The sequence below is a fragment of the Tursiops truncatus genome, chromosome 8, assembly GCF_011762595.2.
Source record: "Tursiops truncatus isolate mTurTru1 chromosome 8, mTurTru1.mat.Y, whole genome shotgun sequence".
NCBI classification, from domain to species: Eukaryota; Metazoa; Chordata; class Mammalia; order Artiodactyla; family Delphinidae; genus Tursiops; species Tursiops truncatus.
Window position 1 is genome coordinate 106,445,264 of NC_047041.1, and position 14,525 is coordinate 106,459,788.

At 57.3% G+C, this 14,525-nt stretch overlaps 1 protein-coding gene and 1 long non-coding RNA gene across 5 annotated transcripts in view; one reads left to right on the top strand and one right to left on the bottom strand.

The window, feature by feature from the left end:
* The window catches only part of KCNQ1 (potassium voltage-gated channel subfamily Q member 1), a 348,762-nt gene that overhangs the window by 145,285 nt on the left and 188,952 nt on the right, over nucleotides 1-14,525 (bottom strand). The gene's annotated exons all lie outside the window — the stretch shown is intronic.
* LOC141279427 (uncharacterized) overlaps nucleotides 1-14,525 on the top strand; it is a 37,612-nt gene that overhangs the window by 984 nt on the left and 22,103 nt on the right. The gene's annotated exons all lie outside the window — the stretch shown is intronic.

A 14,525-nucleotide genomic window follows, 5' to 3' on the forward strand; every position in this document is an offset into this window, starting at 1 on the left:
GAGCTGGGGATCAGAGGCAGGAATTGGAAGTCGAGGTTTCTAGTCTCAGTGGCGGTTCTGAGTCAAAGGTCGGTCTCCATTTGGGGGTCGGCATCACCGGCCCGGGTGGGGGATGGGAGGAGGGCCTAGAAATCGTGGTCACAGCAGGCGCTGGGAGTTGAGGATTGGAGTCAGGGGGCGCAGTGTGGGCAGGAGCCGGGGACAAACTCACCGCCAGCCCCCACTGTTCCTCTGGCACCTTTTCTGCGCAACGGGGATGAGTGCCTTCCCAGAGGACTGTTCCGGGCACGAGAGGGGTTCACCCGTCTGCACAGAACAGTCCTGACCTAGATTGAGTGTCACAAAGTACAAGAATGTTGCTAACAACAGTAGAATCTACATTTGAGGTGTGTTTCCCGGTCCCTTTCCTTGCTGCCGTGCCCGCGCCTGCGGAGAGCTCCCGGAAGGGGCTCTTCCGGTTTGTTCTCTGCTGCCTGCCCCGCACCTCGCCGGGAGCCTGATACACAGCCGTGCAGGCAGTGCTTGTTGAAGGAAAGCAGGCAGGCAGGATTAACCAGATTTCTACGGTGTCTCAAATGATCCGTTTCTGCACCTGTTTTCCAGATACTCACTAGGAGAAGAATCTAAGGATTGGGTTGCTTGATTACAGCTCTATTTTAATGTATTTCCAAACATGCTGAAGAGAAAAGTGGGCCTGTTTCAGGATTTATGCTCCAGCTAGAGGGATCTTTTTTAAATTGTGAATCAGAGCATGTCCAAATTCAAATAAGGAGAGCCAAAAGAAAAGAAAATTATGAACTATTTCCCTTATGAACATAGATGCAGAAGTCCCATGTACAGCGTTAGCTAACTGAATCCAACAGTATATTAAACAATTCTTAAACAAGTGGGATTTCCACTAGGAATGCAGAGATGATCCAATATCAGAAATTCTATCCATGTAATTCACCACATTAAGAGACTAAAGGAGAAAAACCATATGGGTCTCTCAGTAGAAGCAGAAAAACTGTATGATAAAGTTTAATGCCTTTGTGTGAGTTGGGGGAGGGCACCACTTAGCCAGCTAGGACTAGAAGGGAACTTCTTTAAACTGATACAAGTCATATAGAAAAACGTTACTTTTCAGCAAACTTAAGGGAGAAACCAAAAGTGTATCTGTCCCTTTAAGATAAGGAGTACCCTTAGGATGCCATCCTGGCCGTCCCCCAGCACAAGGAAAGGGAACGAAGTGTATGGAGAGGGCCCAAGGGAAAGAGAAAGCTGCTGATTGTAAGATAGATTGTTTGTATCAGGGTTCTTAAACGTTTTAGTCTTAGGACGCTTGTACTCTTAAAAATTACTGAGGTCCCCAAAGAGCTTTTGTTAATATGGGTTATATCTTTTTTGATTGATGGTTACCTTCTTAGAAGTTGAAACTGAGAAATGCTTGAAACATAGGACAGTACAAAAGCACGTATTCCGGTGGGGGGTCATGCTGCCTCTGGAAAACTCTTCACCTTTGGGGGAGTGGGAACAGAAGAGGCAAATGTTGTCTACGAGTATTATCACGAAAATACCAAAATAGTTTGGACCCTGAGAAAGAGTTTCAGGGGCTCTCTGGGGTCCTTGGGCCACACTCTGAAAACTACTGAGCTACGTGGAAAAAAAAAATCAACTTTTAGAACTGAAAAGAGACTTCTGCAAAGTGTTTGGATATAAGATCAATGTACCCCCCCTGCCCAAAGCATTTTTTTTTCATGCCAGTAGTGAATACTTTAAAAGCGTAGTAGAAGTTAAGGTAGAAACCAGTGTAGCAGCAAAGTTTATGTCGGGTCTTGGAATTAACAAAGACTTTTATGAAGAAAATTTTAAAATTTTATCGAAGGATATAAAGGAAGATCTTTCGATATGGAGAGCCATCCTATTCTCTTGGATGGGGCAGCTCAGTACTAGAGAGATGTCAGGTTTTTCCAAATCTGTAAATTGAATGCCACTCTGGTTAAACTTCCAGTTGGAGCTTTTGAGGAACTTGACAAACATATTCTAAAGTGTATGTGAAAAAAAAAAAGATCTACAAACACCAAGTGAACTTTGGAAAAGGAGAACAGAGAAGGCCTTGTACCAGCAGATCCTGGGGCCTACTCCAAGCCTCAGTGACTGGAATGGTGGGAAACAGAGGCCCGGGAGAGACTTCAGAGGCAGCCCTGCACTAGAGGAAGGTGGCATGAGATAAAGGTGGCCCCACATGTCTAAGGGGACTGTTCAGAAGATGGTATTGGGAAACTTAGCCCTAAATGGAGAAACATGAATGTTGATTCCCATGTGACCCCCCTAGAAAAGCAGGCTCCAAAAGGACTTAAAGATTTACAAGTAAAAGGTACTTGACATTTGTTCAGTAGGAGAAAACTATGAAGAGTTTTGTGGCCCAGGGTGGCCTTGGGGTCAGCACAAGCACAAACCGCAGGACTAAAGTTTATGAACTTGAATACATGCTAATTAAGTATCTCTGTTAAATAAGTCCATCGCGGCAAAGGTCGGAACTATTTTCATAGTAGTGACTTGCCTTTCTTCACTCTGACTTGTGTTGCTCTGCCCAGGTTACAGATGACAAATTCCAAGATCTGTGAGACAACTAAAACCGATACGGGAACAACAGCTAAAATACACTGGAAAGTCTTGCAAATCGATAAGAAAAAGATAGGAAGCCCGAGAGAAAAGGGGCAAAAGATATTAACTGGCGATTTGCAGGAGGGTTAACAACCATGTGAAAAGACGCTCAGGCTCATCAGGAATCAGAGAAATGCAGATGAAAGCCACAGATACTCTTCATCTGAGAAGAGCTAGAAAGTAGGATAATGCCAAATGTTGGCAGAAATGCAGGAAACAAGCCTCCCTGTGTGCTGCAGGTGGGAACGTAGACAGGCAAAGACATTCTGGAGGGCCATCCAGTACTTCTTCCTCAAAGAAAATATTTAATACCTGCAACCTACCAGTTTCCCTCCTGGGTAAACAGCTAGAGCAGTTCTCACCAGAACAACGAGGGGCTGTGTGTGTGCACGCTCGGTGCAGCCTGCCTGTGAGGGTGGGGAGCTGGAGCCTGGCACTGCGGTTAGGAGTAAGGACTGGATGTACACTTCCCAAAATGGAGACGTGTGCAGACACGGCGCCGAGTGACACAAACGCCAAACAAAACGAGAGCCTCGGTACACGGCTCTGTATTTAAGTGAAAATTACACACCACCCAGACATGCTAGAAGATCCTCCATGCATTACCAGGCCGCATGCACACAGCGATATAAATAAATTACACTGGAGCGGCTGGCTACGGCGAGGGGAGCTGGGGTGGAGAGCAGGGATTAAATGGAAAAGCAGAAAGATGCCTCTTCAGGGGTGCCTCCCACAGACCCTTATGGGGTAGCCCACAGTGCTTCGTGAACTTAGGGCTGTGAATAACCCCATGTCCTATGCGGCAGAGTCCCCAAAGCCAAGAGCGAATGAATGAATGTGTGTCCTGTCCCTCCCCCTGCCAGGCATCCTCGAGTAGCTTCTATTTTGGGGAAATAAAATTCAAGTTCCATCTGGCTTTACGAGCTCTGCCCCGCCCGCTGTCCCTCTCCCTCACCGAGCTCCTGTCACGCCAGCCCGCTGCCTGTGTCTCAAACCAGCCACGACAAGTGCCTCCTGGCCTTCGCGCCAGCTACTTCTGCCTGGCTGTTCCCACGACAGCTCCTTCTCGTCCGTCCTTTAAGGTCTCACCTGAAGTGCGGCCTGTGAAAGAGACCTCCTCTGAGCCGCCCCTTCAGCCACTCGCTAGGTCGGCACTAGGTTTCAGGCTTCCCCGTGCACAGACTATGCCACAGTATTTTCTAGTTCCTTAGGCGTCTACTTATTTGTTGCCTGCCTGTCCCCTCTACCAGAAGGGAGGCCCCTTGAGAGGGTGTCTGTCTTCTCTTCAGGGTCTGCACAGGGCGGGGGTACGTCATGCATTGCTGTTGAATGGCTTCATTGATTTGCTGAATGGAGGAAGAGGCCAGGCCAGGAAGGGGTGCATCCACTTTCAGAACGCAGTGAGAAAGCACACAGCATGTCGGGACCCCAGCCCCCAGACCGAGGGTTCAGCTGCCGCACCGGGGACGTTCGGCCTGAGCATTCTTGGTTGTGGGGCGCTGTCCTTTGTGTCTCAGGGTGGTTAGCAGCTTGCCTGGCCTCTACCCAGTACACACCAGTAGCACCTCCACAGTGGTAATAATCAAAAACGTCTGCAGACACTGCCACATATCCCCTGGGGGGCACCCCAGGTGAGGGCCACTATCTGAGACCCGCTCCGGGACTGGGGTGGTCTCTGCTCTGGCCCTTTAAGTGAAGCAAGCCCTGACCTGCACCCCGCCACACCCAGCACCCACCGCTCTCCCTCTGAGTGAGAGACCCTGACCCAGGCCTGGCCAGTGGAAGCACCCCTTTCCTCGGCTAGCATGTAACTCAGGCTAGGCAGGTGCCTCCACCCCAAGGCCGCAGGCTGCGACCTGGGGCTCCAGTTAGAACTGCCCTGCGGCCGCATTCCCTGAGCGCTTCCGGCACAGGCGCCTGTGGCTTGTCTGAATTAGAGGTGGCCTGGGTAGAGGCCGAGTGGGCCCTCTCACCTTTCCCAGTTAGTGCAGACTGACGAGGGAGTGGCTCTTGATGGACAGCAGACCCAGAAGGTTTGCCGTGCGCTCCGGGAGGAGGAGGCATCCTAGGGGGCCTCAGCGCAGGCCTGGTGCGGGGGGAGGGGGAGGGGAGGGAGTGGCCTCCAGCACTGTCCTTCCTTCCCAGCCATTGCCGTGTTCCTCCCTGCCGGCCGGCCCCAGCAGGACTGGGTCACTGACGGGAGCCTGGATGACCCAAGGTTCGATCAGATAGGGAAGGCCCACGGACCAAAACCGGAGCTTGCACCCGCTCCCCCAGCCGCTCCATCTGCGGAACGAAAGCCTTTCTCTGGGAGCCCTTCCTTGGGCTGGGCGAGGCCCTTGTTTGCAATTTAAATGTGGCCTCATTTATGGAGGAATCCTTGCTGCTGCGAAAAGCTTTGGGCTTGGGCTCACCCTCCCCAGCAGCCCGGCCTCAGCCAGAGAAGAAACTGATCTAATAGCCCTTTCTCCTGCTAATTGTAGCAATTAGTGTCATAGAATGGGGACTCCCTGGGGGGCCAGTGCCTAGCACACGAGCCTGTCCCCAGCTCCTCCGGCCACTGCCCAGGCAGACTGGGCCCCCACCAGGGCTCTGGCTGGGCTTCGGGGTGGGGATGGGGGTGGGAGAGAGGGCCAGGGCCATCGGGTGCCCAGGCGAGTTGTGGCAGGTGTGCACCAGAGCAGTTCAGTCCAGCGGCCACACAGGTGACCCTGGGCTGTGAAGAGGGCCTGACCGGAGCAGAGAGCCAGATCATGTCCGCCTGAGTGTGAGTGTGTCCAGGAGGGCAGAAGTGAGGAACATCTGAGGGTGTGACAGGAAGTCGTCCTGCAGCAGGTTGCTGTTACAGGGTGGGGAGCCCTTTGCCAGTGTGGCCCAGTGGAATCCCTTCTCTCCCCTCCCTCCAACAAGGGAGCTCCTGTTCCTTCATTCTTGCGCCTGTGCTGTTCCGGGAGATTGTAGCAGGCCCTCACAGAGCTCGCTCGCACTCCAGGCCTGCTAGCGAGACAGGCCACGTACAGCTGACTTTGAGGCAGCGTCCTGCCATCTACACAGCACGCGCCCAGGCAGTGAATCCTGTCTGAGAGGCAGGGCAGCGATCACTGCCAGTTTACAGATTTGGTCACTGAACAGACCTTTGTCGAAAACTCAGCAGGCAGTAGGAACTCGGCAGGAACAGGAGCTGAGCAGCGCCTGCCCTCTTTGGGGCTTGTGGGCCGAGGGGAGAGACTACCCGGTGCGTGCGTGTGTGTCTTACTGCACCCCAAGGGGAATGCTCTGCAGGTGGGGACACAGAAGAGACTCATATAACAGGAACCACCTGCAACAGGGTCTGCGCCAGGAATTAGTCTGGGGTCCTAGAAGTTCCCTTGGGGAAGGTGGGGGAGGCAGGACAGGAGCTGCAGGCAAAGGGCCCCCTGGTGGAGGGAGCCCATGAGCCAAAGGGCCGGAAAGAGGCCAGGCACCTGAAGCGCAGAGCAGGCCACGCTGCTGCTAAGGACTTTGGCCTTGTTCTGAGAGTGCCGAGAGCCTCTGAAAGGTCCCACACGGGGAGTGGCCCAGTTGGATTCGTGTTGTGAAATGATCCCCCTCCTCTGAGTGGAGGAGGTACTGGAAGGGGACAGGGGCGCTGCAGTGCCCAGAGACGGTGGCCTGCCTGGGCAGTGGTGACGGGAACAGAGGGAAGCAGAAATCTTCCGCAGATGTCAGGGTGAAATCAACCTGGTGTGGTGTTGGACTGACTCGGGCAGCTAGGACGGGGGAGTGCTGGGCATGATTCTGGGGTTTCTGGCTTGCATGGCAGGGGTGGGTGGCAGGGACCTCTGTTGTTGGAGAAAAGGTGCCTTGGTGGGGTGGAGTATGGCATGAGAGACTGCAGAAGGAAGCCGTGGGGCTGGTGACTGGAACGTGGGTCTGCAGTGTGGAGGGCCAGGCTGAAGACATGTTTGGGAATCAGGGACCCACAGATGGTGCTGGAAGCTGCAGGCGCAGCTCAGGGAAGCAGTTTGGAGAGAAGAGGGAAGCCAGCCCTGGACAGGTCCTGAGGAGCTCAGGTGTTAACAGCCAGGCCACGAGGGAGAGCCTGCAAAGAAGATGGAGGACAGACCCGGAGAGGCGCGGGAAAGCCAGGAGACCAGGAAGGAGGGAAAGTCACCTGCCTAAGTAAGGGTCATGGCCCCTGCAGAGGCCATACTGCAAGCAGTGTTCCTGGGCCTCTGACCATTGGCAGTGGATGACCGCCGCCCTAGAAATGGCCCTGCTGGGATGCGCCTCCAGCCAGCGTGGCTCTCTGCTGGCCACCGCTCCCCAGGACACACAGGGAGAGACCCTTTCCCCAAAGTCCTTCCTCCTCTCTCATTTTGCCCTTGGTATTGTGGCAATAAAGAGCCTTTCCCTGCAGCACGTGCGGGAGGCTGGGTTGACTCCCGCGGGGAGGCCTCGTCCTTGCTGAGCTATTTCATAACCTCGGAAGGGTGGAAAATCCCCCCAATCTTAACGCAAAGCCAGCAAGCTGAAAAATGGCCTTGAATAGGCTGAGATGAGAAAACAAAGAGGCCGTCAACATCACAGTCTTGGAGGGGGTGGGGGGCTTCAGTAGACCCCACGCAGACAGCAGTTTCTTCTCGGCTTTTAACGCCCAGACTCAGAGACCCAGCCAGGGACAGGCGTTCAGGGGGGTGGCGGCAGCCCTTCAGCCCAGCCTTCCTGATTAACAGTTCAAACAGGCTTCAAAGGCTCAAAAGGGGTTAACTGCAGAGCCTCGAACTCCTCCGCCTGCTAATTTTTAAACGCAGCTGAGCTCTGAGTGCCCCTCCCAGAAGGCCCTGAGAGGGACTCTGCTCAGCCCCCACCCCCTGGTGTCGCCAGGAATCTGTGTGCATCTAGAACAAAGGCTCCCCATGCCCTCCCTCTTCCAGCTTGTTCTGATGCCTAAGACAAGACTTCACCCCAAAGCCGCTGCCCTCCATCCCAGCCTGGTGGACATGAACACATGGCCGTGACTTCCAAACGAACCTTTGAGATTGGCTTAAAGGAGCTGGGACCTCAACCCAGGTGAAACCTGGGTGGGAGTAGAGGCTTGGACTCCTGTGCCCCCAGAGACCAGTTCCCAGCAGTGGGAAAGCAGCAGCCCGGGACCCAGGGCAAGTGGGGAGAGCGCTCCCACAGCCTGAAGTCCACAGTCTCCCTCTGACTTCCCTGCCAGGCTGAACACACCTGCAGGCTCTAGGAATGGGATGAAAACTGCTCAGAAACTGTTAACAGATGCCCCTCACACCCATCTGCCCTAACACACACCCACTCAGTCGTGCACTAAAACGCACAACGCACGCGTGCTTAGCCTGTGACCCACTCCTCGACAAGGCCTGGGGTTCTGTCCCCTCTTCGTGTTGCTTCTTGCCCAGCCCCTGGCCCCTGTGGCACCTTCTTCATGACGGAAGCTGAGACCCTACCAGGCCCACGGGCTGTTCCCAAGGTCCCAGGACCCAGCCTCTGCTCTCACGTTGCCTCGTTCGCAGCCCCTAGGACCCCTGCTCCTCTCAGGGAGGGAGACAGCCTTCTAGTATAGGCGCATGTCACCCGCAGAACGGTCACGCCAGCAGCACCAGCCCTCTAAAGAAACCGTGCAGCGCCTTAACTTCATCATGCTCGACTTGATCTAATCCCCCGCCGCCCAGGGCCCAGGGCCGGAGGCACTGCGCGCACGTGCAGATGCAGCAAAGAGCAGCCTGGCCACACAGAGTGACTTGCCTGAGGCCGCTGGGCACTGACACAGCAGAATTTAGCTCGGCCTCTGAGGAGGCCAGCCCTCCCTGTCCTCTCATGGCGGGGAGGGCTGCAGGCCTTTATCAGGCTCCCTGTCCAACCTCGGAAGACAGAGTCACTCTTGAACCTTCAGCTCGCCGGAGAACCAGCCTGAGAGAGGGTAGGAGAGGCAGGGCCGGCCCTCAGGCCCACATGCCTTCTCAGCTTGTGCTCGGGCAAAGGTCTCCCAAGCAGCAGAGCCCTGGGCCACGCTGAGGCCCGCCACTGTCATCATTGTGGGGGAAGGCAGCCTTGGAGTCCAAGAGGCCTTCCCTGCACATGCAGGGGTGGGAGCCCAGAGGGATGCCCGAGGCCACGGCTAGGCACCTGGGAGGGCCAAGTGCCACCCTGACAAGGTATCGCTTCCCTCCCTGCATAGGCCACTCGGGAGCCAAACGCCACCCCCTCAACTAGCTTCCCAATGGGACTGTGCCCCGCCCCAGTGCAAAGGGCGCTGCCCCCAGCAGCCACTCACCGGACCCTGGCCTCCTTGGCCAGCGGCTCATCCCACTGCCCCTCCCACTCGTGCTGCCAGGGCTGCAGAGGCCGCTTGCTGGCTTCTTTTGTTCCTGAAATGTCTGGATGTCTGAGAATCCAGAAGGTACCCCTGCTAACAGATTTCTACATCATTCATTGAGTCATCATTCATTCTGGCCCTCCTGTGCAGGCCCAGTGCTGGGACGCGGGGGCCATCAGATGGGGTGCCCCTCCGTGAGCTCCAGGCTGGCAGACAAGGCAAGGGAGCAGATCACGGGGCTATGAGGTGGAAGATGTCGGGGACACACTGGCTGCGGCCAGGCTCCTTCTGAGCCAAAGGAGGGAGGGTGGTTCTCCAGACACCTTCTACCTCTAGGGCTCTTGGGAGGAACACCAGTGCCTGGGGGTAGGCGGAGCAGAGGGCAGGGGTTTCTGGGGGCATGTGTCCTGGGCTGCCCCTCCCCCACGCTCCCCATTTCCCAAGGAGAGGCTGCTTCTTCCCCCGCTAAGGCCCCCTCTTCCCAAGGCCACCCAAAAGGCCCCAAGCTGTAAGGGGGGGCATCCCAAGAGTGGCATTGAGTCCCAGGGCCGGGTGGGAGATTATCTACGCAGGGGCTGATAGGAGCGTCCCCCAAGGGCTGACTTCAAAGCCACTCCGCCTAACCCCCTGCATCAAAGTCAGCAGGCTGAGCTGTTTGAACATTAAAAGAGTGGGGGGGTCACCTCCCCAGCCACCTGCGCCTCCACAGCTTCTCTCCTCAGGATCTCAAAGGCCTTCTTGCACAGGTGGGTGGGGGCCAGACCACCCAACTGCCAGGCGGAGGAGCCACTACTACAGGGCGGGCTAACCGCCCCTCAGAATCCTGCAGGCGGTACGCGTGCCTCCAGTTTCCCAGCCTTGGGCCCTGCGGTCCCGGCTTTCCTGGTCATCCCCTGCCATTTTCTCTGGGTTCTTCTAGAGGGTTGACCTGTTCCCCAACCCCACATGTGGAAGGAGCAGAGAGCAGAGCTCCCTCTTGCCCCGCCAGCTCAGCTCCAGACCTTGCCGTATGGCCGGCCTGCGCTCTCCCCCTCGGGCGCCTCTCCAGGAGGTCTGGGCCCAGGGGGCTCTTGGGGAGCAGTGGAGTGTGGAGGTGTGATATGGCGGCACCGAACAGCAGCCCCGGCCACTCAGCTGGGGTCCCAGTTCTAGCACCGGTGAGGTACGTGCCACTGGGCAGGTCCCCTGATCTCTCTGTGCCTCATTTTCCTCATCTGTGAACCCAAATTAAAACCAGCAGGGTACCTCCTGGGGTTACTGGGCTGGTCAGAGGGCCAGCTCAGTCCCAGTGTTCGGGAGAGCACCTGCCTTGTCAGCAGTGAGCATGTAGAATGGTGGCACTAGGGCCACAAGGCCTGGCTGCCCGAGCTCTGCCCTGCCACCTGGAGCTGGAGGCCAAGCCCGGCGTCATGCAGTGAACTGGGGAGGGCGCACGCAGAGACTGGGGCGCAGCGCTGCAGGGGGGGCTGGCAAACGGCAGCAGCTATTGAAACTTTGGGGGAAGTTCCCCAGATGTGAGAGGAAGGCCCCGAGGACGCCATTTGAGTGGCGGTGCTTGGACTGTCCACAGGCCTCAGTTTCCTCGTCTAGACAGAGGCTCATCATGGCGTCTCCCTCCCAGATCAGACAGCCCAGGAGGGAGAGCGGACATGCCCTCGGTGGGCTTCAGGGCAGACCCTTCCTTTCCTCTCTCTCAGGAACTCTCTGCCGAGGCTGGGGTTTTTCCACCTGGCCTCCCTCCCCAGCCCACCAGGTCCCCTGCCTGACCCCAGCGTACCCAGTACCCAGGCCCCAGAGCACAGACTCCTTGTTGCAGCCGAGAGCACGCGCGCGCGTGTGTGTGTGTGCGCCCGAGCCCAGAGAGGTGCTGACCCCTCCCTCACACAGGGACATCAAAGGGAAGCAGGAAGCAGCGAGCCGGCTGACCCCCAGCAGGCGGGAAAAGTGCAGTGTCACAGCTCAGCCTGGGGCCCAACTGCTGGGGATTTTCCATCCCACCAGGATTTCCGCAGGACACCCCGACTCCGGCCTTTGAGTCTCCTTGGGAACCGGGGTCTGGGCTGGAGGCCCCTGTCCTCAGTGTCTCCATGACTGGCTGGCTGCTGGCCCAGGCGCATCAGAACACTGTACCCTGGGCTCTGGGACCTGGCTGGGGAGGGAAGGCCACAGATGGAGCAGAGGGCCTGAGAAGAATGGAGAGGGGAACCTGTCCCTCCCCCGCCAGCCACACCTCCTTGATAGGGGTCAGGGGGTCAGAGCCACCGAATAGGCTGTGTCAGGGAGAGGACTGTATAAACAGTCCCAAGTCCCAGGATCCCAGGACGGCCCTCTTGAATACTGTGCAGCAGCCCCAGTGCAGTCAGGGGCGCTGTATGGACAGCTGGGCTCGTGGGCGTGTATCCACCTACCAGAGCCTTCTGCAGAGCGTAGCACTGAGGGCAGCCACAAGCAGGCCAGGCTGTCGCAGCCCTCAACCCAAGGCCGTCAGGCCTGGGAGTCCAGCACTCTCAACCGGCCCTGTACTTGGTGGACAAGCCCCGACCCAGATCTCTCCACTGCAGTTTGTGGGTGGGCTGAGGTCTACTTGGTACACCCCATTCAGGGCATCTGTGTCACTGCCTGGCATCCTGTCCCCCTAGATCTGCGACTGCCATGTCTTCACCCGGAGCTGTTGCTCCTGCCTCAGCAAGCCAGACCTGGCCCTGTGCTCGCCTTCACTCACCAGGAGGACGCACCAGGCATGCCGTGCACCATGAGGGCCTCATGGACCTGGGTCGGCCTCTAGGCTGGTGACCGGACTGACGCACACCAGGGCCCTCTGGCCGGGGAAGTGCACCTGAGTCCCTTTGTTTGTTCTGTGGGGGTGGGCAGAGGAGCTCTTGCTCCGGAGGGAATGCAGTTTTACAGCTGGAAGCCAGTGCTCCCAGTCTGAAAACGGGGCCTTGAACAGGGAGGGGTTTGCCATCCGAGTGGGGGGACCCGTGTTTGGTCGAGCAGCCACGCTCTGCACAGCCCAGAGCTTGGCCTAAGAGCAGACGTGCTCATGTGGAGAGTGCTGGCAGCCGGGCCCGCGATCCGGTTACAGCAGCTGTCCCGCAGGAACGTGCTGCCCAGGGCCGGGAGCTGTTGTTCCGGGGCTGCGAATGAGACTCAGTGCTGGGGGCGGGGGGGGGGGGGTGTCTGTTGCTGGGAACTGTTTCAAAATAATCACAGAAACTTGGCAGGCAGGGGCTCTGCCCGTAAGGGTCCAGGTCTCTGCACGGGGTGCCCACACCCTGCCGCTGAGGGTGTTCCTCCCCTGGCCAGGCACAGTGTGGTGTGGTCTGGGGTCTGGCCTCCCAGGCCAGTGTCATCATTGGGATAGGCATGTTTGTCCCCTGCATCACAGGGCCTTAGGGTCACACAGCCAGGCTGGAGCTGGTGGTCGAGGAGCAGGACGGGCGGGCACAGCTGTGCTCTCAGGAAGGCAGGGAAAAGGCCAGGGCGAGCGAGCGAGACAGGGCGAAGGGCGACGATCTGCCATTGACTCAGGCTTGCTAGGGGCAGGCCCAGCACCTTTCTCTGTTCTCCCATGCCCCGGATGGGTGAGAGCCAGAGGGGCCTAGAACAAGCCCCATCGTGACTCTCCTGGAACTGGGCTGAGGCCCAGAGCGCGCAGGCTGACGGTGAGTGGGCCAGGACTCGGGCAGGCTTGTCCACAGAGAGAACGTTCGGCTTAGCCCAGGTGATGGCCTGGACCCTGGTGAGTCAGGAGGTGACTAGGAGACAACCTGGCCCACCCTGCCCGGGAGTCCTATTCCAGAGGATGGCCGACGCTGCAGGTGCCTTTGGGCAGACGGAGTCAGAGCACCGGGGTGGGCAGGGGCCCGCCTCCATAAGCCCCAGACCCAAAGGCCCAAAGCCTGCATGGGACCTCCGGAATGACAGTGCCTGAGCGAGAGGCTGTGGCGGCCTGTGGCCTCTGCTGCCTGCGTGGGCTCATCCTCCCACCCCACACGGAATGACAGCAGCTCACCTCGCAGCTGCAAGGCTCGATATCTGTGTGGGTGCTGCCACTGAACAGTGGGGCCAGGGTCGCACGCCTGGGTGTGAGCAACCCTCTGGCGTGGCCTATCAGATGGAAGGCGCGCTGGGCTTCCCATTCAGGGTGCAGTTCCATGTAAAAGGGGACCCGTCGACACCTGTCCAGAACCAGTGATGTGGGTGGCCCTCTACGTGACATGGCTGGGCCCCTGAAGTGTGAGACACGTGGCTATGGGTGTGACATGCCATGGCATGCACACTCTGGGATCTGAGGACTGAAGACATGCTCTCGTGAGCTGTGCCGGCTGCCCCACGTAGGGGAACATTCTGTCCAGATGGGGACCCTCTCCAGGCAACCCCTTCCCTGTCTGTTCAGGTCTGAACATTAGACGCTCTGTGCCAATCGGACACGGCTGCACCCCCGCCCCCGCCCCCGGCAATCTGTAATTCTCACAGGTTGTCCCCAGAGGCACACATGTCAAATCCAGGAAGTACGAGTGAGGCAGGGAGCGGAGGAAGCTGTAAATGCAGAGCCGCGAGCTCTGAAGATGGAAGCCGTCTCACCTCTTATCCAGTCACCTGCTGTGCGCACAGCACACCAGCGCCCTTCTAGTGCACCGTGTGGGTTAGGGACACAGACCTACTTTCTGATAGAGACAGAGCCTTGGCAAAGCATCGCCTGCGTCTCGGGCTGCTCTCTGAAGGAGGCTGGTCCTGCACTTGCCCTGGTGGGGAGATTCCTAGCCCTTGCCTGTGGCTGGAGCAGTCTGTGAGGGAGAGTGAGAGGCAGAAGCTTCCCTCACTCCTGCTACATGAGCAGGCCTAGCTGAGGGGCTCCTCCCAGGTCCCTCCGCCAAAGCAGGTTCTCAGTTGGCCACAACTCTGGTGCCATAGACAAGGGGCATTTCTTGCCCCGAAAGTCACTCCAGAGACACTGAGAAAGCAAATCTATCGCTTTTCCAACCCCTAACAGTGGAAAAGAAGGAAGAGAAGGGAGGTCACCTAGAAAGTTCTGGAACACAGTCTGTTTATCAAATGAGTATATTTTCACATGAAAGAGAATGCTGCTGGGGAGCTGAGGAATCAGTGGAGACTGAGCCCACATGGCCCCCTGGAGCTTATGCGGTGCTGGCAGCAGGCCTCAGGCCTTCATACATACACCTGGGCCACCTAGGAGGAGATGCCACAGGAATACGAATGTGGCAGTTCACTCCAGCCACGTCGGCTTCCCTTTTGTTAAGTTACTTAATCCAATCAGAGAAGGTACCAGGCACAGTCGTTAACCGGCAGCTGCCTGTCTGCTGGCAGAGCCCTACCAAAGCCCCCGAAGGCACTGCTCCTCCTGAGCTCTGTGGGGTGCCCCGTTCTCAGGGGAAAGGTCCTCTCGAGAGCCGGTGTGAAAGGGTTCCCAAGTTGCTGTACCAGTTAATGAGTTATTTGCTCTAAACAATATCTTGATAAAGGGGAAGGATGAAGTTAGCTGCTGTTGACTAAGGAGAGACAGGGTTGCCAGGGAAATGCTTCTAAATGGAAGGAA